This window comes from Balaenoptera physalus (genome assembly GCF_965194825.1).
Source record: "Balaenoptera physalus genome assembly, chromosome: X".
In the NCBI taxonomy this organism is placed as follows: domain Eukaryota; kingdom Metazoa; phylum Chordata; class Mammalia; order Artiodactyla; family Balaenopteridae; genus Balaenoptera; species Balaenoptera physalus.
Genome location: NC_138903.1, coordinates 64,852,490 through 64,875,914, shown reverse-complemented (window position 1 = coordinate 64,875,914; position 23,425 = coordinate 64,852,490). Strand labels below are relative to the sequence as shown.

General features: G+C 35.4%; 1 pseudogene across 1 annotated transcript; it reads right to left on the bottom strand.

Annotated features, from left to right (window-relative positions):
• Window positions 1-6,416: 6,416 nt before the first annotated feature.
• LOC309653082 (dnaJ homolog subfamily B member 6 pseudogene) lies at window positions 6,417-23,004 on the bottom strand (annotated as a pseudogene). Its single transcript, XR_014268764.1, has 2 exons — window positions 20,510-23,004; window positions 6,417-9,764 (listed from the first exon to the last, which is right to left on the bottom strand). The product of XR_014268764.1 is annotated as a dnaJ homolog subfamily B member 6 pseudogene (transcript).
• Between the last annotated feature and the right edge of the window lie 421 nt (window positions 23,005-23,425).

The window sequence follows — 23,425 nt, the reverse complement described above, 5'->3', positions numbered from 1 at the left end:
AACACACCACTGTGGATGAAAGGGGATCATATAAATCAATTTTGAAATATTTTGAATATTTTATATTTTGCCCTGATCATGTTTTATATTTCTTCCTCCTAACAATGACCCCAAGTCTGATGAGCTGGAAAAGGGCTTACAAGACTTAGACTTAACTCTGTTTAATTTATATGAAAAAGCTTTTCTTTGAAAAGCCTTTTGTCATTCTTGCACCCAACCCTTCTCAACAAAAGGTCTGAGTAGGAGTGGAAGATGACTTGAAAAAAATTATCTTGCAAGACTAGAGCATTACTTTGATAGGCATTTGTCTTTCAAAAGGTATGAATACCAGACTTTGGGCAGATTTCTAGGTTGTGAAAGTCAGAGACATTTGCGTTTATCTGGCTTTTGGAAGACATATTTACGTTCCAAAAAGATATATGAGAACCTAGGATCCCTTCCATTCCATCTCAAAGTAGCAAAAGTTTTCTTTTTCTGTTCTTTCCAGATGGAGGTAGATGGTTGTCTCTCTCCTGTATATAAATGGAGAAAATCCATTGTTCTCAGTCTCCTGCTCCATGGAGTGTCCAGCTACACTGGACTTCCTCATGTCATTCCAGGGATAGGATCTGGGGCAAGAGGCTACTCACTTATTATTTACTGTAAGATAATTAATAAGAAATCTGACTCTGAATCAGATTACCTCTTGTGTGCATTCATGATAAAATTAATAAAGTTAAATAGTAAAAACCCAACAGGTATAACCATATTGATACATGCAAAAATATGTATGAATCTCAAAAAATTATTGTGAATGAAAAAAGCCAAACCAAAATGAATATATTCTGCACTATTTAACTTACATAATTTTTAAAATGCAAACTATTCTCTACTGACCAAAAACAGGTCAGTGGTTACCAGTAGATATATGACAGTGTTGTTGAGGGGTGGGAGGAAGGCATTATAAAACAGGCAGGAGGACTTTTCCTGATGATAGATATGCTTATTATCTGGAATATGAGTTTCACATATGTAAAAACTTATCAAATTGTATGCTTTAAACATATGCACTTTACATATATGTCAATTATACCTAAATGTGACTTTCTTTAAAAAATCACTAAAGGAAGAAATGTCAAGCTACAGATTGGGAGAAAATAATTGCAAGTCATATATCTCATAAAGAACTTTTATGCAGATTAAAGCAACATTTTATCAACATTGTTGCCTGCAATAACAAGGAGAGAAGAAAATATGCAAAGTGTGAAAGTTGCTACCTGGTTTCTTGATGCTTATAGTAAAATGTGAGAGGAGAGAAACTGAAAGAAGGAGTACTTTTTTTAAACATCTTTATTTGAGTATAATTGCTTTACAATGGTGTGTTAGTTTCTGCTTTATAACAAAATGAATCAGTTATATATATATATACACATATGTTCCCATATCTCTTCCCTCTTGCGTCTCCCTCCTTCCCACCCTCCCTATCCCGCCCCTCTAGGTAGTCACAAACCACCGAGCTGATCTCCCTGTGCTGAGCTGATCTCCCTGTGCTATGCGGCTGCTTCCCACTAGCTATCTATTTTACGTTTGGTAGTGTATATATGTCCATGCCACTCTCTCACTTTGTCACAGCTTCCCCTTCCCCCTCCCCATAGCCTCAAGTCCATTCTCTAGTAGGTCTGTGTCTTTGTTCCCGTCTTGCACCTAGGTTCTTCATGACCTTTTTTTTTTTTCTTAGATTCCATATATAGGTGTTAGCACACGGTATTTGATTTTCTCTTTCTGACTTACTTCACCCTGTATGACAGACTGTAGGTCCATCCACCTCACTACAAATAACTCAATTTCGTTTCTTTTTATGGCTAATATTCCATTGTATATATGTGCCACATCTTCTTTATCCTTTCATCTGTTGATGGACACTTACGTTGCTTCCACGTCCTGGCTATTGTAAATAGAGCTGCAATGAACATTTTGGTACATGACTCTTTTTGAATTATGGTTTTCTCAGGGTATATGCCCAGTAGCGGGATTGCTGGGTCATACTAGGACAAAAAATTTCACAATTTGTATGGAAACACAAAAGACCCCGAAGAGCCAAAGCAATCTTGAGAATGAGAAACAGAGCTGGAGGAATCAGGCTCCCTGACTTCAGACTATACTACAAAGCTACAGTAATCAAGACAGTATGGTACTGGCACAACAACAGAAATATAGATCAATGCAACAGGATAGAAAGCCCAGAGATAAACCCACGCACATATGGTCACCTTATCTTTGATAAAGGAGGCAAGAATATACAGTGGAGAAAGACAGCCTCTTCAATAAGTGGTGCTGGGAAAACTGGACAGGTACATGTAAAAGTATGAAATTAGAACACTCCCTAACACCATACACAAAAATAAACTCAAAATGGATTAAAGACCTAAATGTAAGGCCAGACACTATCAAACTCTTAGAGGAAAACATAGGCAGAACACTCTGTGACATAAATCACAGCAAGATCCTTTTTGACCCACCTCCTAGAGAAGTGGAAATAAAAACAAAAATAAACAAATGGGACCTAATGAAACTTAAAAGCTTTTGCACTGCAAAGGAAACCGTAAACAAGACCAAAAGACAACCCTCAGAATGGGAGAAAATATTTGCAAATGAAGCAACTGACAAAGCATTAATCTCCAAGATTTACAAGCAGCTCATGCAGCTCAATATCAAAAAAACAAACAACCCAATCCAAAAATGGGCAGAAGACCTAAATAGACATTTCTCCAAAGAAGATATACAGATTGCCAGCAAACATATGAAAGCATGCTCAACATTACTAATCGTTAGAGAAATGCAAATCAAAACTACTTTGAGATATCCTCTCACACCGATCAGAATGGCCATCATCAAAAAATCTACAAACAATAAATGCTGGAGAGGGTGTGGAGAAAAGGGAGCCCTCTTGCACTGTTGGTGGGAATGTAAATTGATACAGTCACTATGGAGAACAGTATGGAGGTTCCTTAAAAAACTAAGAAAAAAGAAGGAGTATTAATCATCAACAAGTTTAGACCTAACGGTTTGGAAAATTCTCAGTCTCTCCTAAAGGCAAAGTATGTTGAAGTTAAGAAACGGCTTCCAAGTAACGATCAAATCCAGGGTCCTGCCAGAAAAATACTGTATGCTCTCAAGGTGAAGCTGAGGGTATAGCTCTAAAATCCTTTGTTAAGGCATCAAAAGGATAGAATGTTCTGCTTTAGAATATTAAGTTGAACAAAAAAAGCACTTTAGAGTTTAAGGGTGTGCCTAAGTGTATCTTCATCAAACAAGAGTATCTAAGAAACATAAAAACTTTATTATACAACCCTCCTGACATAAGACCAGGGTGAAGAAGGGTTTAATTGGAAGAAATTCAGGGTGTGGTGTTTATTCATAGGAGACCAAAATGATTTTAAGAGAATTACATTTCCTGACATACCACCAACTTTCACTGACAGGGAAAAAAACACAACAAAAAGGAAAAAAGGACTTTGAACCTCCGAAACCTACTAGCAGGGAGCAAACCACAAAAACTACGTAGTTGAAAATATAGCTTACCTAGCAAATAAAAGGAAGGATGACTCAAAGGGTGGAACCAAGAACAACGAGTAAGTACTGAGCCATTCCTGGGCAGGAATGGGGCTGAATCCTTAATGAAGAAATTTCCAAAATTTTCCTGTCTGGATTTCAGAATTTCTATGTTCTTCTTTTTGCTTCACATTTTCTCCCTATTTGAATAGGAATACCCATAGGGGTTTTCTTTATCAGTCTCGACCCTGTATGTTGGGCAAATGGAGTGCACATAATTCAGATCAAGGAGAACTATACTTGAGGTGATTTACTTAAGAAAGTATACCTGAGAAACTTCATCTGTGCATGGATCTGATTTAGATGATGATTTCACGGACTTTGAGCCGATGGTATAGTGAGATGAGACTTTTCTGGGCCTTTGTAGTGGGTAAGTGTATTTTGCATGTGGGAGGATTGTAAATAATTTGTGGCCACATGGGGGACCTATAGGGTTTTAAAATTCACATGTACTTTATACGAGGTAAAATTCACCACTTTAAAGGGTACACTTCCTTGGTTTTTGGGACAGTCACTAGGTTGTGCAACCATCGCCACTACCTAATTCCAGAACATTTCTATTGATACCCCCATCCCCAAAACCAAGCCATACCTATTAGTAGTTAGTCCTAGTTTGTCTCTCCTCCCATTTGATAGCAATAACTACTCTACAGATTTCTATCTCTATAGATTTCTGTCTCTACAGATTTGTCTATTCTGATTATTTCATATAAATGGAATCATAGAATGTGTAGACTCTTGTATATGGCTTCTTTCACTTAGCAAGTTTTCAAGGTTTATCCATCTTGCAGCATATATCAGTTCTTCATTTCGTTTTATTTCTGTATAATATTCCTTTGGATGGTTATGCCACATTTTATTTGTCCACATCCATTTTGTTTGTCCATCCAACATTTAATGTATTGAATACATTTGGGTTATATTCATTTTTTGGCTATTATGAATAATGCTCTTATAACCAGTCATGTACAAGTATTGTATGGACATATGTTTTCATTTCTCTTGGATATATACCTAGAAGAGGAATTCCTGTGTCATAAAGTAACTTTATTTTACCTTTTTGAGCAACTGCCAAACTTATTTTCCACAGCAAATGCACCATTTTACATTCCCTTATGATTTCTTTTTTAACCCATTCCTTATTTGGTAGTGTGTTGCTTGATTTCCACATTTTGTGGTTTTTCTAAATTTCCTTCGGATACTAATTTCATATTTCATTTCACTTTAATTACAACACTTACTTTGTATGACTTAAATCCTTTTAAAATTTATTAACACATGTTAATGTCTTAAGATACAATCTATCATGCACAATGTTCCAGGTTCACTTGAGAATAATATTCTGATGAAATTGGGTGAAGTGTTCTATAGGTAACTATTAGGTCTGCTTGGTAATTAGGGATGTTCAAGTCTTACATTTCCTTGCTGATCTTCTATCTACTTTTTCTGTCCAGTATTGAAAGTAGGGTATTGACATATCCAACTCTTATGATTAAATTACCTATTTTTCCCTTCCATTCTCTCCATTTTTACTTTATATATTTTGGAGCTCTGTTGTGAGGTGCTTAAATTATTATATTTTCTCCAGGGATTGATGATTTCATCATTATATAATGTCCTTTCTCAGGACTTCCCTGGTGGTGCAGTGTTTAAGGATCCGCCTACCAATGCAGGGGACATGGGTTCGATCCCTGGTCCCAGAAGATTCCACACGCCATGGAGCAACTAGCCTGTGTGCCACAACTACTAAGTCTGCACTCTAGAGCCTGTGAGCCACAACTATGGAGCCTGCGTGCCAGAACTACGGAAGCCTGTGTGCCCTAGAGCCCACGCACCACAACTACTGAGCCCACGTGCTGCAACTACTGAAGCCCGTGCACCTAGAGCCCGTGCTCTGCAACAAGAGAAGCCACCGCAATGAGAAGCCCATGCACCACAATGAAGAGTAGCACCCGCTCACTGCAACTAGAGAAAGCCCGCATGCAGCAATGAAGACCCAACACAGCCAAAAAAAAAATGTCCTTTCTCTCTAGTGACAATTTCATTTCAAAGTCTATTTTGTCTGATATTAGCATATGAACTTCAGCTCTCTTGTGAGTACTGTTTCCATACACTATATTTTTACTTTCAAACAATTTGTGTCATTAAAACTAAAGTATCTGTAGACAGCATTTAGTTGGATCATTTTTTAAAAAAATCCATTCTGCCAATCTCTGCCTTTTAATTGGAGAGGTTAATCCACTCACATCTAAAGTAATTATGGATAAGGAAGGACTTATTTGTAGCATTTGGATATTAATGTTCCACATCTTATGTATTTTTGGTTTCTCCATACTTATTTCCTTTTTTAGTATTAAATAGATATTTTCTAGTGTATTATTTTCATTCCCTTGTCATTTCTTTTACTATATCTTTTAATCATTATCTTACTGGTTGCCTTAGGATTACAATTAACATCTTAATTTATAACAATCTAGTTCAGAGTAACACTGACATAATTTCAATAGTATACATTTTGCTTCTATATATCTCCATTCCTCTCCCAATCTGTATGCTTCTGTTGCCACAGAATACATCTTTACATGTTGTGTTCCCATTAATGCAGATTTATGATTACTGCTTTTTGCAACTGTCTTTTAAATCATATAGGGAAAAAGGAGTTATAAGCCAACAATACAATAATACTGGCTTTTAAATTTACCTATTTAGTTACCTTTCCTGCTGTTCTTTATTTCTTCATGTCGAGTTGAGTTACTGTCTAGTATCCATATATTTCAAACTAAAGGACTCTCTTTAGCATTCGTTGAAGGGCAGGTCTGCTAGTAAAAAAAATCTCAGTTTTTGTAGATCTGGAAATGCCTTAATTTCTTTTTCATTTTTATTGTGGTAAAATATACATAATTTTTTATCATCTTAATCATTTGTAAGTGGCATTAAATATACTCACAATGTTTTGTAAACATCACTACTAAATCAATACCCAAAACATTTTCATCATCCCAACAAAACCCCCATACACATTAAACAAAAACTTGAGCTTCTAACCCCATCCCTTGCCCCCAGCCTCTGGTAATCTCTGTTCTACTTTCTGTCTCTATGAATTTGCCTATTCTAGGTGTGTCATAAAAGTGAAAGGATACAATATTATATTTTCATCTGTATCTGGCTTATTTCACTAAGCATAATGTTTTCAAGTTCACCCATGGTATATCGTATATCAAAATGTAATTCCTTTTTATGACAGGATGATATTCCATTGTATGAATATATTACATATAGTTTATCCATTCACCTGTTGATTGACACTTTGGTTGTTTCCACCTTTTGCTTATTGTGAATAATGCTGCTATGAAACTTGTTACAAATATCTGAGTTCCTGTTTTGAGTTCTTTTGGATATAAACCTACGAGTGGAATTGCTGTGTCATTTGGTAATTCTATATTAAAGCTTTTGAAAAATTGCCACTGTTTTTCATAGCAATTACACCTTTTTACATTCCCACCAGAAATGCACAAGGATTCCAAATTCTCCATATTCTTGACAACACTTGTTTTCTTTTTTTTTTTAAATTATAGACATCCTTTGTAGGTGTGAAATGGTATCTCGCTGTGGTTTTTATTTATATTTCCCTGATGACTAATCATGTTCAACATCTTTTCATGAACTTATCAGCAGGTTATATATCTTCTTTGGAGAAATGTGTACTTAAGACCTTTACCCAATTTTGGGTGGGTTTGTTTGTCTTTCTATTGTTGAGTTTTAAATGTTTTTATGTATCCTGGGTATTAATCTCTTATCAGATTTATGGTTTGAAAATATTCTATAGCATTCTTCAGATTGTCTTTCTGCTTTCTTCATAGGATCATTTGATGCATAAAATTTCTTAATTTTCATGAAGCCCCATTATTTTTTCATTTATCTCTTGTGCATTTGGTGTCATATTCATGAAATCATTGCCACATCCAATGTCATTAGGATTTTCTGCAGTGTTTTCTTCTAAGAGTTTTAAAGTTTTGCAATATAAATGTAGATCTTTGATCCATTTTGAGTTAATTTATGTATATGGTATGAGGGTCGAGTTTCATTCTTTTACATGTGAATATCCATGCAGTTTTCCAAGCACCAATTATGAAAAAACTGTCCTTTCCCTACTAAATGGTCTTGGCACATTTGTCAAAAACAAATCGATTATATATGTGAGGGTTTATTTCTGGCCTTTATATACTATTCCATCTATCTCTATGTCTGTCCTTAACACCAGTACCATCCTGTTTTACCTACTGTAGCTTTGTAGTAAGTTTTGAAGTTTGGAATTGCAAGTCCTCCAAATTTATTCATCTCTTTCAAGATTGTTTTGGCTAACATGGACTCGAGATTCCATATGAATCTTAGGATGGGTTTTTTGATTTCTACCCAAAAAGTCATTAAAATTCTGATGATTGCATTGAATCTGTAGATCATTTTGAGTAGCATTCTCATCTTAACAGTATTAAGTTTTCCAATCCATAAACACAGGATGCCTTTGCATTTATTTAGTTCTTCTTTAATTTCTCTCAGCAAAATGTTTTATAATTTTTGGTGTACTAGCCTTTTGCCTAAATTTATTACTGAGAATTTAATTCATAAATTAATTAAATTAATTAAGTTTTTACAGGTCCCACTCAGGAAAGAATGCATCAAACACATTCACATTTCCATTCTGTTTTTTAAGCAAATGACGAAGACCCAGCTTACCAGCTTTACTTTTTTAAATCTAAGCTTATCATTACATGTTTAAACAATTGTCAAAATGTACTAAGTTGCCAGCATTCATGCACAAGTAGAAAACATCCTCAATTTATATTAAATCAAAAGTGTGTTACTATTAATGCATTAATGTCTTTCACTACTAAATACTGAAAAAAATCGAATTTGTGTATGTGTGTGTGTGTGTGTGTGTGTGTGTAAGATTCATCCTGGCAATATTGACTTTACAGCAGACTGACACTACTTGGCTCATGTTTCAAACACAATGTAAAAGAAGGTCTGTGCTGGTGTTAGTGTACAAAAGAATCAAAGCCACCTTAGATTATATTTAATAAAAAAGCAATGTGCATATACAGATTTACAACAATTTTAAAGACCAAAAAATATGGAACTGTTATGTGGTCCCAACAATAAACTCGAAAGCATATGACAAATAGGGGCTCCAGTGAACTGTTTATAAATACCTTACATTAGGTACAGTTATACTAAAAGTTGAATTCATTTTAAATCTTCAACAAATGTTCCTATATTTATAGTTTAACATTTCAGTTAAATGCATGCAATTACTCCTTATCCAAGCATAGCTGCAGCTCCTTACATTTTATTGTTAAGGACTTTAACTGGCCATCTTTTTCAACTTCTAATCTTTCTTCAACATTCTTGACAATTCTCTTTGTAGTGATTTTTCTGCCATTAATTAATTTAGTAGAAGTTGACATAGATTTGAAATTGCCCATCCCACTACCACCAAATGACATGGAAGAGAATGAAGTGAGGCCCCCATGACGTAGTGAACTGAACAATGTAAATTTTGTGTCAAAAGAAGAAAATCCACCTCCAAAAGATGGAAATCCACTTAAGGCAGAGAAAAGTGACCCTGTGCCCCAGCTTTTGTTTCCATGGGGCCCCTGCAATTACCAAATATGTTCTCAAGTGGGTCTTCAAAGAGGTCAAATAAAAAAAGTCTCTTCCACCAAAATATTTCCTGAAGACAACATCTGGATTAAGGAATCTGAAGCCAAACTCAAATGGCCTGTCAAAATGACTTCCACCTCCATCATTTAATTGTTTTTGGCATATCTGTCATAGATGTCCCATTTTTTAATATGTGATAACACCTCATATACCTTGGCTATTTGAATTTTCTCTCCTCTTTTTATTCTCAAGATTTTTATCTGGTTGCTATGCTGATGCCAGTTTCCAATAAGCCTTTTTAATATCCTTGGCTGAAGCATGTCTCTGCATGCATAGAACTTCATAGTAATCCATCATGTTTTAGCAAGCTGTTGGAAGGAGTCCAAGGACGTGGAAGCAGGTGGATAGAAGCAGCAGCAATGGGGTGATGGCCTGGGTCTCCTGTTGGCTCTGGCATGGCTGTGCTGGTCATGGAGGTGCAGATGGCAGCTCCCCAAGATTTCCTTTCTCTCCTAGGATTTAAGTTTTTAGATATTATAAATGGAATTCCATTCTTAATTTCATTTTTGGATTGTTGCTGGTGTACAGAAATACATCTGATTTTTGTTTTCATTTGTACCCTGCAGTTATGAAGAACTTGCTTTTTAGTTCTACTAGCTTTCTTGTGGATTCTTTTGGATTTTCTAAAGATTAGATCATATAATCTGTGAATAGAGGTAGCTTTACCCCTTCATATCCAGTGCTGATGCCCCCTTTTTTCTTGTATAATAGCTATTGCTAGTACTTCCAGTAAGACATGAATGGCAAATGATGAAAGTGGGTATCTTTGTCTTGTTAGTGATCTTAGGGGTAAAATTTGCAGTCTTTCATCAATGAGTATGATGTTAACTGTGGGTTTTTCATAAATGTCCTGTATCATGTTGAGGAATTTTCCCTATATTCCCAGTTTTCAGAGTCTTTATCAAGAAAGGATGTTGGATTTTGTCAAATGCCTTTCCTGAATAAATTGAGATGATCGTGAGGGTTTTTTTCCCTTTGCTCTATTCACATCATGTATTACATTGATTGATTTTCTTATGTTGAACCACCCTTGCATTCCTGGAATAAATTTGACTTGGTCATGATGCATTTAATATGCAACTGGATTTGGTTTTCTAATATTTTGTTGAGGACTTTTGCATCTATATTAATAAGGGATATTGATCTATAATTTTCTTCCTTGTTATGTCTTTATTTGGGTTTGTATCAGAGTAATGCTGTTCTCATAGAATGAGTTAGGAAGTACTTTAATTTCTTGAAAGAGTACTAAAAGTATTGCTTTTATTTCTTCTTTAAATGTTTGGTGGAAATCACCAAAATTAATTCAGGACTTAATTTTGTTGTCAGGTGTTATGTTAGTGATTCATTCTCTTTACTTGTTAGGTCTGTTGAGATTTTCTATTTCTTCTTGAATCAGTTTAGGTGAATTGTGTATTTCAAGGAATTTATCCATTTCTTCCAAGTTATCTAATTTGCTGTACAATTTTTCATACTATTTTCTTACAATTCATTTAATTTTGTTAAGGTCAGTTGTCGTGTCACCACTTACATTTCTCATCTTAGTTATTTGTATGTACTCTCTCTCCCTGTTTTTTCTTAGTCTTACTAAACGTTTGGTGATTTTGTTTATCTTTCCAAGGAACCGTCTTCTGATTTAATTAATTTTCTCTATTGTTTGCTTAGTCTCTATTTTATCACCACTTTGATCTTTATTATTTCCTTCTTTCTGTTACCTTTGGGATAGTTTCCTCTTCTTTTTCTGGTTCTTTCAGGTGTGAAGTTAGGTTACTGATCTGAGACCTTTATTCTTTTTTGATTTACATAATTACAGATATACATTTTCCTCTAACAACTGTTTTCACTGCATAGCATAATTTTAATGTGTTTTTATTTGCACTTGTCTCTAAGTATTTTCTAATTTCCATTACAATTTCTTATTTGACAAATTGGCTGTTTGAGTGTGTTGTTTAATTTTAATATATTTGTGATTTTATTAGTTCCTTCTGTTGTTGATATCTAACTTCATCCTGTTGTGGTCAGTGAAGATACTTTGTATGATAACCATCTTTTTACATCTATTGAGACTTGTTTTGTAGCTTAAAATATACTCTGTCCTGGAGAAAGTTCCATGTGCATGTGAGAGAATGTGTAATCTGCTGTTGTTGTGTAGAATGTACTTTATATATGTCTGTTAGGTGTATTTGGTTCAGAGTTGTTCAAGTCCTCTAATTCCTTACTTATTTTCTGTTTGGTTGCTACTTCCATTATAGAAAGAGAAGTATTGAAGCCTCTCACTCTTACAAAGAACTATCTATTTCTTCCTTCAATTCTGTCCAGTTTCCTTCATACATTTTGAGGATCTGTTATTAGGTTTGAAAATGTTTACAATTGTTATGTCTTCTTGTTGAATTGAATATTTTATTAATATATAATTCCTTCCTTTGTCTACTATAAACTTCTTGATTTAAAATCTACTTTATTTCATATTAGTATAGACACCCCTGATCTCTTTCAGTTACTATCTGCATGGAGTCTTTTTCACTGTCAGTATATTTGTGTGTTAGATCTAAAATGAGTCTCTTTTAGATACAATAGAGTTTGATCATGTTTTATCTATTCTGCCAAGCTATGTCTTTTGATTAAAGATTTTATTCCTTTTATATTCAAAGTAGTTATTAATCAGGAGGTACTTCTTCTGCCATTTTGCTATTTGTTTACTATATGCCTTATGGCATTTTTGTAACTCATTTCCTACCATTACTGACATCTTTTGTGTTTGGATGATTTTTTTTCTAGTGAAACATTTTGATTCCCTTCTCATTACTTTTAGTGTGTACTCTATACATAGGTACTTTGTGGTTACACTGATCATTACATTTAGCACCTTAAAGTTATAACAGTCTAATCAGAGTGTATACCACCCTTGAATGTAATTTGCTGCGGCCACTATGGAAAACAGTATGGAGGTTCCTCAGAAAACTAAAAGTAGAATTACCATATGATCCAGCAATCCCACTCCTGGGCATATAACCGGATAAAACTATAATTCAAAAAGATACATGCACCCCAATGTTCACAGCAGCACTATTAACAATAGCCAAAATATGGAAACAATCTAAATGTCTATTGACAGAAAATGGATAAAGAAGATGTGGTACATATAAACAATGGAATACTACTCAGCCATAAAAAAGATCAAAATAATACCATTTGCAGCAACCTGGATGCAAACAGAGATTATCATACTAAGTGAAGCAAGTCAGAAATAGAAAAATACCATATGATATCACTTATATGTGGAATCTAAAATATGGCACAAATGAACCTATCTACAAAACAGAAACACACTCACAGACATAGAGATCAGACTTGTGGTTGCCAAGGGGGATGGGGGGAGGGAGAGGAATGGACTGGAAATTTGGGGTTGGTAGATGCAAACTATTACATTTAGAATGGATAAACAAAAAGGTCTTACTGTATAGCAAGGGGTACTATATCCAATGTCCTGGGATAAAACAAAATGGAAAAAAATATTTTAAAAAAGAATGTCTATATGTGTATAACTGAGTCACTTTGCTGTACAGCAGAGATTGGCACAACATTGTAAATCAACTACACTTCAATTAAAAAACAAAAAAGAATGTATACCACCTTAACTTCAATATCATACAAAACCTCTGCTCCAGTAGAGCTCTGTCCTTCCCTCCTTCTATCATTGATGACATAGACTACATATTTATAAATTATGTGCCCAATAAATAGAATGATAATTTTAATCCATTTATCTTTTCAATCATGTAGAAAATAAAAATTGGCATTACACAATTTCCCATGTATTTATCTTTATTAGATATTTATTTCACTAATAATTACTGATGTTGAACACTTTTTCACATGCCTGTTGGCCATCTGTATGTCTTCTTTGGAAAATGTCTATTCATTTCCTCTGCCCCCCCCCTTTTTAATCAGGTTGTTTGCTTTTGTTTTTGAGTTCTATGAATTCTTTATATATTTTGGATATTAACCCCTTATTGGATATATGATATGCAAATATCTTCTCCCATTCAGTAGGTTCTCTTTTTGTTTTGTTGATGATTTCCTTTGATAGGCAGAAACTATTTAGTTTAATGTAGTCTCATTTGTTTATTTTTGTTTAGCTCCCCATGCCTGAGGAGACATATCCAGAAAGATAATGCTGAGACTGATTTCAAAGAGCATACTGCCTATGTTTTATTCTAGTTTTATGGTTCCAGTTCTTACATTCAAAGCTTACATACAATCCATTTTCAGTTGATTTTTGTTTATGGTGAAACAAGGTGATCTAGTTTCATTTTTCTTTTTGCTTTGCATGTGACTGTCAAGTTTCCCCAACATCATTTACTGAAAAGAGTATTGTTTCTCCACTGTATGTTCTTTGCTACTTTATCATAAATTAATTGTCCACATATGCCCGGGTTTCCGCCAATACCATGCTGTTTTGATTACTATACCTTTGTAATACACTTTGAAACTAGAGAGTGTTACACCTCCAGATTGGATCTTTTTTCTCAGGGTTGCTTTGAATATTTGGGGTATTTTGTGGTTCCACATAAACTTTAGAATTTTTTGTTCTATTTCTGTGAAAAATGTCCTTAAGATTCAGACAGGAATTGCACTGAAAGTATAGATTCTTTTAAATAATATGGACAGTTAAACAATGTGAATTCTTCCAATCAATGAGCAGGAAATATCTTTCCATTTATTTGTGTCTTCTTCAACTTCTTTCAACAATATCTTCTACTCTTCAGAGTACAGGTATTTCACCTCATTAAATTTGTTCCTGGGTGTATTATTCTTTTTGATACAACTGTAAATGGGATAGTTTTCTTCACTTCTCTTTGTGATAGCTCATTATTATTGTATAGAAATTCAACAGATTGCTGTGTATTAATTTTCTATTCTGCAACTTTACTGAATCCATCTCTTATTTATAATAGTTTTTTGGTGAAATCTTTAGGGCTTGATGATCTGTCCTTTGATGAAATTGGGGTGCTAAAGTTCCCTGCCATTATTGTATTGTCAATTTTTCCCCTTATATCTGTATTTGCTTTATATACTTAGGTGCTCCTACATTGGATTCATAAATGTTAAAAATTAAAATATACACTTTTTCTGTTGATCCCTTTATCATAATATAATGCCCTTCTTTGTCTTTTGTTAGACTTTGCTTTAAAGATTTTTTCTGATATTATTGCTACCACCCCTTTCTTATCATTTCCATCTGCATAAAATATCTTTTTTCCATCCCTTCATTTTCAGTATGCATGTGTCTTTAGTTCTGAAGTGAGTCTCTTGTAAGCATCATATAGATAGGTCTTTTTTTTTTTTATCCAGCCACCCTATGTCTTTTGATTGAAGCATTTAGTCCACTGACATTTAAAGTAATTATTGATAGGTATGTACTTATACCTGTTTTCTGATTATTTTTGTCAGTTTTCCCTGTTCTTTTCTTCTTCTTTTAGTTTCTCCCCATTTAGTTTGATGATTTCCTTTAGTAGTATGCTTGTGTTCATTTTTCTCATTGACAGTAACACAATAAAAGGAGGGGACTTTAACACCCCCCTCACATAAATGGATAGATAATCCAGACAAAAAATAAACAATAAAATACTGGCCTTAAATGACATATTAGACCAGTTGTACTTAATTGATATACGTATATATATATATAAAGCATTCTATCCGAAAGCAGCAGAATACACATTCTTTTCAAGTGTGCATGGAACATTCTCCAGGATAGATCACTTGCTAGGCCACCAAACAAGCTGCAGTAAATTTAAGAAAATTGGAATCATATCAAGCGTCTTTTCCAACCACAATGCTATGAGACTAGACATGAACTACAAGAAAAAAAACTGCAAAAAACACAAACATGTGAAGGCTAAACTATATGGACTAAACAACCCATGGATCACTGAAGAAGTCAAAATGGAAATTTAAAAAACTACTTACAGACAAATGAAAATGAAAACACAACAGTCCAAAACCTATGGGACGCAGCAAAAGCAGTTCTAAGAGAGTTTATAGTGACACAAACTTACCTCAGGAAACAAGAAAAATATCAAACAACATAACCTTATACCTAAAGGAACTAGAGAAAGAAAAACAAATAAAACCCAAAATTAGAAGTAAAGAAATCGGGACTTCCCTGGTGGAGCAATGGTTGGGAATCTGCCTGCCAATGCAGGGGACATGGGTTCAATCCCTGGTCGGGGAAGATCCCACATGCCATGCAGCAACTAAGCCCATGAGCCACAACTACTGAGCCCGCATGCCACAACTACTGTAGCCCACGTGCCTAGAGCCCAAGGTCCGCAACAAGAGAAGACACTGCAATGAGAAGCCTGCACACCACAATGAAGAGTAGCCTGCACTCACTGCACCTAGAGAAAGCCCACATGCAGCAACAAAGAGCCAATGCAGCCCAAAATTAATTAATTAAAAAAAAGAAGTATGGGGTATCACCTCACACCAGTCAGAGTGGCCATCATTAATAAATCTACAAACAATAAATGCTGGAGACAGTGTGGAGAAAAGGGAACCCTCTTGTACTGTTGGTAGGAATGTAAGTTGATACAGCCACTATGGAGAACAGTATGGAGGTTCCTTAAAAAAATAAAAATAGAACTACCATATGACCCAGCAATCCCACTACTGGGCATATACCCTGAGAAAACCATAATTCAAAAAGAGCCATGTACCACAATATTCATTGCAGCTCTATTTACAATAGCCAGGACATGGAAGCAACCTAAGTGTCCATTGACAGATGAATGGATAAAGAAGATATGGCACATATATACAATGGAATATTACTCGGCCAGAAAAAGAAATGAAATTGAGTTATTTGTAGTGAGGTGGATGGACCTAGAGTCTGTCATACAGAGTGAAGTAAGTCAGAAAGAGAAAAACAAATATCATATGCTAACACATATATATGGAGTCTAAAAACAAACCCAAAAAAAGGTTATGAAGAACCTAGGAGCAGGACAGGAATAAAGACACAGATGAAGACAATGGACTTGAGGACATGCAGAGGGGGAAGGGTAAGCTGGGACGAAGTGAGAGAGTGGCATGGACTAATATATACTACCAAATGTAAAATAGATAGCTAGTGGGAAGCAGCTGCATAGCACAGGGAGATCAGCTTGGTGCTTTGTGACCACCTAGAGGGGTGGGATGGGGGGTTGGGAGGGAGACCCAAGAGGGAGGAGATATGGGGATATATGTATATGTATAGCTGACTCACTTTGTTATAAAGCAGAAACTAACATACCATTGTAAAGCAATTATACTCCAGTAAAGATGTTTAAAAAAAAGAAGTAAAGAAATCATAAAGATCCGAGCAGAAATAAATGAAATAGAGACTAAAAAAAATAGAAAAGATCAATGAAAGTAAAAGCTGTTTTTTTTTAAGATAAACAAAATTGATAAACCTTTAGCCAGAATCATCAAGAAAAAAAAGGAGAGGGCCCAAATCAATAAAATAAGAAATGAAAAAGGAGAAGTTACAACCGACACCACAGAAACACCAAGAATCATAAGAGACTACTACAAACAACTATATGCCAATAAAATGAACAACCAAGAAGAAATGGACAAATTCTTAGAAATGTACAATCTTCCAAGACTGAACCAGTAAGAAATACAAAATATGAACAGACCAATTACCAGTAATGAAACTGAATCAGTAATTTAAAAACTCACAACAAACAAAAGTCCAGGACCAGATGGCTGCACAGGTGAATTCTACCAAACAGTTAAAGAAGAGTTAACACCTACACTTCTTAAACTGTTCCAAAAAACTGCAGATGAAGGAACACTTCAAAACTCATTCTATGAAGCCAGCATCACCCTGATACCAAAACCAGAAAAAGGTATCACAAGAAAAAGAAAATTACAGACAAATATAACTGACAGACATAGATGTAAAAATCCTCAACAAAATATCAGCAAACCGAATCCAACAATACATTACAAGGATCACACACCATGACCAAGTGGGATTTATCCCAGGGATGCAAGGATTTTTCAACATCCACAAATCAATCAATGTGATACACCACATTAACAAATTGAAGAATAAAAACCATATGATTATATCAATAGATGCAAAAAAAACTTTTGACAAAATTCAACATCCATTTAGGATAAAAACTATCCAGAATGTGGGCGTACAAGGAACATACCTCAACATAATAAAGGCCATATATGACAAACCCACAGCAGACATCATACTCAACAGTGAAAAGTTGAAAGCATTTCCTCTAAGATTGGGAACAAGACAAGGACACCCACTCTCACCACTTTTATTCAGCATAGTATCAGGAGTCCTAGTCATAGCAATCAGACAAGAAAAAGAAATAAAAGGAATTCAAGTTACTATATTTTTCAAGTTTAAATATTCTATTTAGTTACTCTTTATAATTTCTATCTTTTTATTGATATTCTCACTTTGGTGAGACATTTTCTCATACTTTTCTTTAGTTTGTTAGATAATAGTTTCCTTTAGCTCTTTGAACACTTCAAAACTAATTCTATTAAACTCATTTAAAACAACCAAATTAAAGTCTTTGTCTAGAAATACATCATTTGTGCTCCCTCAAGCATGTTTGTATTGATTTTTCTCCTGTTAATGTGCCATATTTTTTTAAAATAAATTTATTTATTTATCTTTGGCTGCATTGGGTCTTCATTGTTGCATGCGGGCTTTCTCTAGTTGTGGCGAGCAGGGGCTATTCTTCATTGCGGTGTGTGGGCTTCTCATGGAGGTGGCTTCTCTTTGTTGTGGAGCATGGGCTGTAGGTGTGCAGGCTTCAGTAGTTGTGGCACGCAGGCTCAGTAGTTGTGGCTTGCAGGCTCTGAAGCACAGGCTCAGTAGTTGTGGTGCATGGGCTTAGTTGCTGCATGGCATGTGGGATCTTCCTGGACTAGGGCTCAAACCCGTGTCCCCTGCATTGGCAGGCAGATTCTTAACCACTGTGCCACCAGGGAAGTCCCATATTTTCTTTTATTAAAATGTCTTTTAGATTTTTCTTGAAAAGTGGACATTTTGAATATTATAATATGGCAGCTATAGAAATTAGATTCTCACCTCTCCCCAGGATTTTTTATTAATGCTGCCTATTGATCTTTTAGTGACTTTTTTTTTTTTGCTATAAGAAAAAAAATCCTCAAATTCATTTTAAATGGTAGCCTTTTAATACAAGCATTCTTTTTTTCTTAAATTTTATTGAAGTATAGTTAATTTACAATGTGTTAATTTCTGTTGTACAGCAAAGTGATGACTCAGTTATACATATATGTTCTTTTTCATATTCTTTTCCATTATGGTTTATCACAATATATTGAATATAGTTCCCTGTGCTATACAGTAGGACCTTGTTGTTTATCCATCCTATACATAATAGTTTACATCTGCTAATCCCAAATTCCCAACACTTCCCTCCCCTACTCCCCTCCTCATTGGCAACCACAAGTCTGTTCTCTATGTCTGTGAGTCTGTTTCTGTTTCATAGATATGTTCATTTGTGTCATATTTTAGATTCTACATATAAGTGATATCATATGGTATTTGTCTTTCTCTTCCTAAATTACTTCACTTAGTTAATTTAAGCTTTCTTAATAATGTTGTTTCTTCTTACTAAATCACATGCAAGTGAATATGTTTTTAGATCACTGTCCTTAAGCCGTTTTCTGCATTATTGTTGTACTTTCCCCAGTTCCTCTCAACAGTCATTTGAATCTATCTACTTGTGGTTCTTTTACTTCAGAGATATTAACATGCATGGGTCATTACTGAAGGATTCTGTCCTTGCATTTTAGTCTACTTGTATTTTTCTCAACCCTCTATAATATTTTAATGGGTTTGTTAATATTCATTCTCCTTTTTTATAGCTTAATAAAGATGCTACGGAAACCAAACCAAGTATAAGACCAGGTCCACAGAGCTCAGCAGTGCAGATGGATGTCAAAGATGAAGAGACTTGTTGGAATGTGATTAAACCCTTCTTCAGGAATGACTCAAAGCTGAGATGCTTAGAGAAAGGAGAAGATAAAACACCACTCTGTATAGCAACATGACTGTTTTACTTCAGCTACCACAATCTTTCAATGAGTTTACAAACCACATTACTAATGTATGTGGTAAGCTGTTACTTATAACAAATCTGCTATTAATCTCCAAACTTTTTAACTGAAGCTGGAATGGAAAAAACATTAGAATGACCAAGTTACTCAATTACCTAACTAAGCTATAACCTGCATACCACTTAAACAAATAATGAGATGCTTTTTAAATTTACACCAAGCATGCTATTCTTTCCCATCAATTAAAACTATCATCCCACAGTTTGTTGAGTTTAAAATAATAATATAAATAACCACTAAAAATATACTAGCAAAACTGAATAAGGGCATGAATGTGTGTGTGTGTGTGTGTGTGTGTGTGTGTGTGTGTGTGTGTGAAAGGGAAAAGAGACAGAGTAGTTATTTGCATAGTTGCATAATTATTTCAATATTCCTTTCATTTTACACATTTCTTTTTACAGAGGTCTCATTATTACATAAATACAGTTGACTCTTGAACAATGTGGGGGCTAGGGGCACCAAACCCTCATTCAGTCAAATACCTACAAATAACTTTTGACTCCCTAAAAACTTTACTAATAGCCAACTGTTGACCAGAAGTCTTACTGATAACATAAACAGTCAATTAACACATATTTGTATGCTATATGTATTATATACTACATCCTTACCATAAAGTAAGCTAGAGAAAAGAAAATGTTATTAAGAAAATCATAAGAAAGAGAAAATACATTTACAGTACTGTAATATATTAATTGATACCATAAGTTTACATCATCTGTTTACAAGATGAATCATCTGTGAGTACCTACAACAGTCTTATATGATACAAAACACTGTAGATGGTATACATATTATTAACACTAGACATCAAAAATGAAACAATGTGAATAAAGAAATTAATATTTATTTACAGGTATAATGATTCACGCATTGATAACAAAGATTGCTTTATGGTAGCCTAGTGTAATCAATGATAGCCTATACACTAATGAATGAAATGTTATAAAAATTTTGTGGTATACAATATTACAGTCACATTCATAATACAGTATTGGAAATGTTATTACACTTTTAAAAAACCACTTACCTGTGATGATAAGGCTGATGCACAGTTTCTCCAATAATGAGAGACATACTGTAATGTAATTCTTTGAAAGTAAAGTTATAAAACAGTAAGAAAACTAACCCACTATTAATTTTATATTAAATGTCATTCACATTATGCCTATGTAAGGATAGGTTACCCAGCTCAATACAAGTCTTGTATGGGATGTTATATACAATGAATACTTAGGGGATGATGATGACGATGGTGACAAAAAAGGTCTCATAGAGCTTTTGCTGTAAGTTTATTAGATTTTCACATGAAGACACTCACAGACATACACAATAGATAAGTTTTTAAACTGTAGGGCATGATGATTATTTGCTATCATTAAGTGGAAGTGGATCATCATAAATTCTTCATCTTCATCATCTTCATATTGACTAGACTGAGGAGGATGAGGAGGGTTTGGTCTTGCAGTCTCAGGGATGGCAGAGGCAGAAGGGGAGGCAGGAGAGGCAGGCAAACTCGGTGCAACTTTACAGAAATACATCATAATTTCTGTCTGACTTTTTTGCCTTTTCATTTCTCTAAAACTGTTTCTATATGGTACCAATCCTCCTTCCAAGATTTGCTTTAGTTTCAGCACCTGTATCATATAAGGGTCCCTGTCATAAAAGAAGTCAAAAGCAGTCTTGAATAACTGGAACACTGCTAGATTGTCTAATGTCAATTTGTTTTCTGGTGCTGCTTCTAAGTCTTCTTACTTGTCGTCTGGCACTGGTTCAGAAGCACTCATCTCCATCAAGTTGTCATCTGTTAATTCCTCTGGTGTGGTGTCTGTTAGCTCTTGAATTTCTCCATAGATCTATATCTTGAATCACTCACCACCACCACCACCCCTTCGTTTTGGCCATATCCACAATCTATTTCATGATTTCTTTGATGGCTCTGTCATAAATCCTGTGAAGTCATGCACAACATCTGGACAGTTTTTTTCCAGCAGGAATTTATTGTTTTGGGCTTGATGCCTTTCATGGCTTTTTCTGTAACAACGATGGCATCTTCAATGGTGTACTCCTTCCAGACTTTCATGATGTTCTATCGTGGTTCTCTTCTATAGCGTTGACAATCTTTCCCATACAGTACTGTGTGTCATGAGCCTTAAAGGTCCTTATGACCCTCTGACCTAGAGGCTGAATTAGAGACGTGTATTTGGGGCATAAACCACTTTGACGCCCTCAGTATTGAACTCATGGGGTTCTGGATGGCCAGGGGCATTGTCCAATATCAGAAGAACCTCAGAAGGCCATCCCTTACTGGCAAAGTATTTCCTGACTTCAGGGACAAAGCATTAATGCAACCAATCCAGAAAAAAGGGTTGTCGTCCAGTCCTTCTTGTTGTACAACCAAAAGACTGGCAGCTGGTGTTTATCTTTTCGCTTCAAGGCTCGAGGGTTAGCTGCTCTATAGGTAAAGGCAGTCCTGTTCATAAACCCGACTCCATTTGCACAAAACAGTAGAGTTATCCTACCCCTTCCTGCCTTAAATTCTGATGCTTGCTTCTCTTCCTTACTAATAAAAGTCCTTTGTGGCATTTTCCCTACAGAATAGGGCACTTTTGTCTGCATTAAAAACCTGTTCAAAAAGATATCCTTTCAGCAGGACAGTGGCCATGGACGTTGGAATCCGCTAAGGAGTGTGTAACAACTCACCTGCCAAATTAACTAGCCCTGAAAATGGATGGTGCTGGAGAGTCGGGCCCATACCTGACTGTCGCACAGATGGCCAACAAACACATGAAAAGAAGCTCAACATCACTAAGTACTAGAGAGATGTAAATCAAAACTACAATGAAGTATCACCTCACACCAGTCAGAACGGCCATCATCAAAAAAATCTACAAACAATAAATGCTGGAGAGGATGCGGAGAAAAGGGAACCCTCCTCCTCTGTTGGTGGGAATGTACATTGGTACAGCCACTATGGAGAACAGTATGGAGGTTCCTAAAAAACTAAAAATAGAACTACCATATGACACAGCAATCCCACTACTGGGTATATACCCAGAGAAAACCATAATTTGAAATGATGCATACACCCCGATGTTCATTGCAGCACTATTTACAATAGCCAGGACATGGAAGCAACCTAAACATCCATCAACCGAGGAATGGATAAAGAAGATGTGGTACATATATACAATGTAATATTACTCAGCCATATGGGCTTCCCTGGTGGCGCAGTGGTTGAGAATCTGCCTGCTAATGCAGGGGACACGGGTTCGAGCCCTGGTCTGGGAAGATCCCACATGCCGTGGAGCAACTGGGCCCGTGAGCCACAACTGCTGAGCCTGCGCGTCTGGAGCCTGTGCCCTGCAACGGGAGGGGCCGTGATAGTGAGAGGCCCGCACACCGCGATGAAGAGTGGCCCCCGCTTGCCGCAACTGGAGAAAGCCCTCGCACGAAACGAAGACCCAACACAGCTAAAAATAAATAAATAAATAAATAGAGTAGCTATTAATTTTTTTAAAAAAAATATTACTCAGCCATAAAAAGGAACGAAATTGGGTCATTTGCAGAGATGTGGATGGACCTAGAGACTGTCATACAGAATGAAGTAAGTCAGAAAGAGAAAAACAAATATCATATAATATCACTTATATATGGAATCTAGAAAATGGTACAGATGAACTTATTTGCAAAGCAGAAATAGAGACACAGATGTAAAGAACTTATGGATACCAAGGGGGGAACGGGGGTGGAATGAATTGGGAGATTGGGACTGACATATATACACTACTATGTATAAAATAGATAACTAATGAGAACCTACTGTATAGCACAGGGAACTCTACTCAGGGCTGTGTGGTGACCTAAGTGGGAATGAAATCTAAAAAAGAGGGGATATATGTATACGTATAACTGATTCACTTTGCTGTACAGCAGGAACTAACAC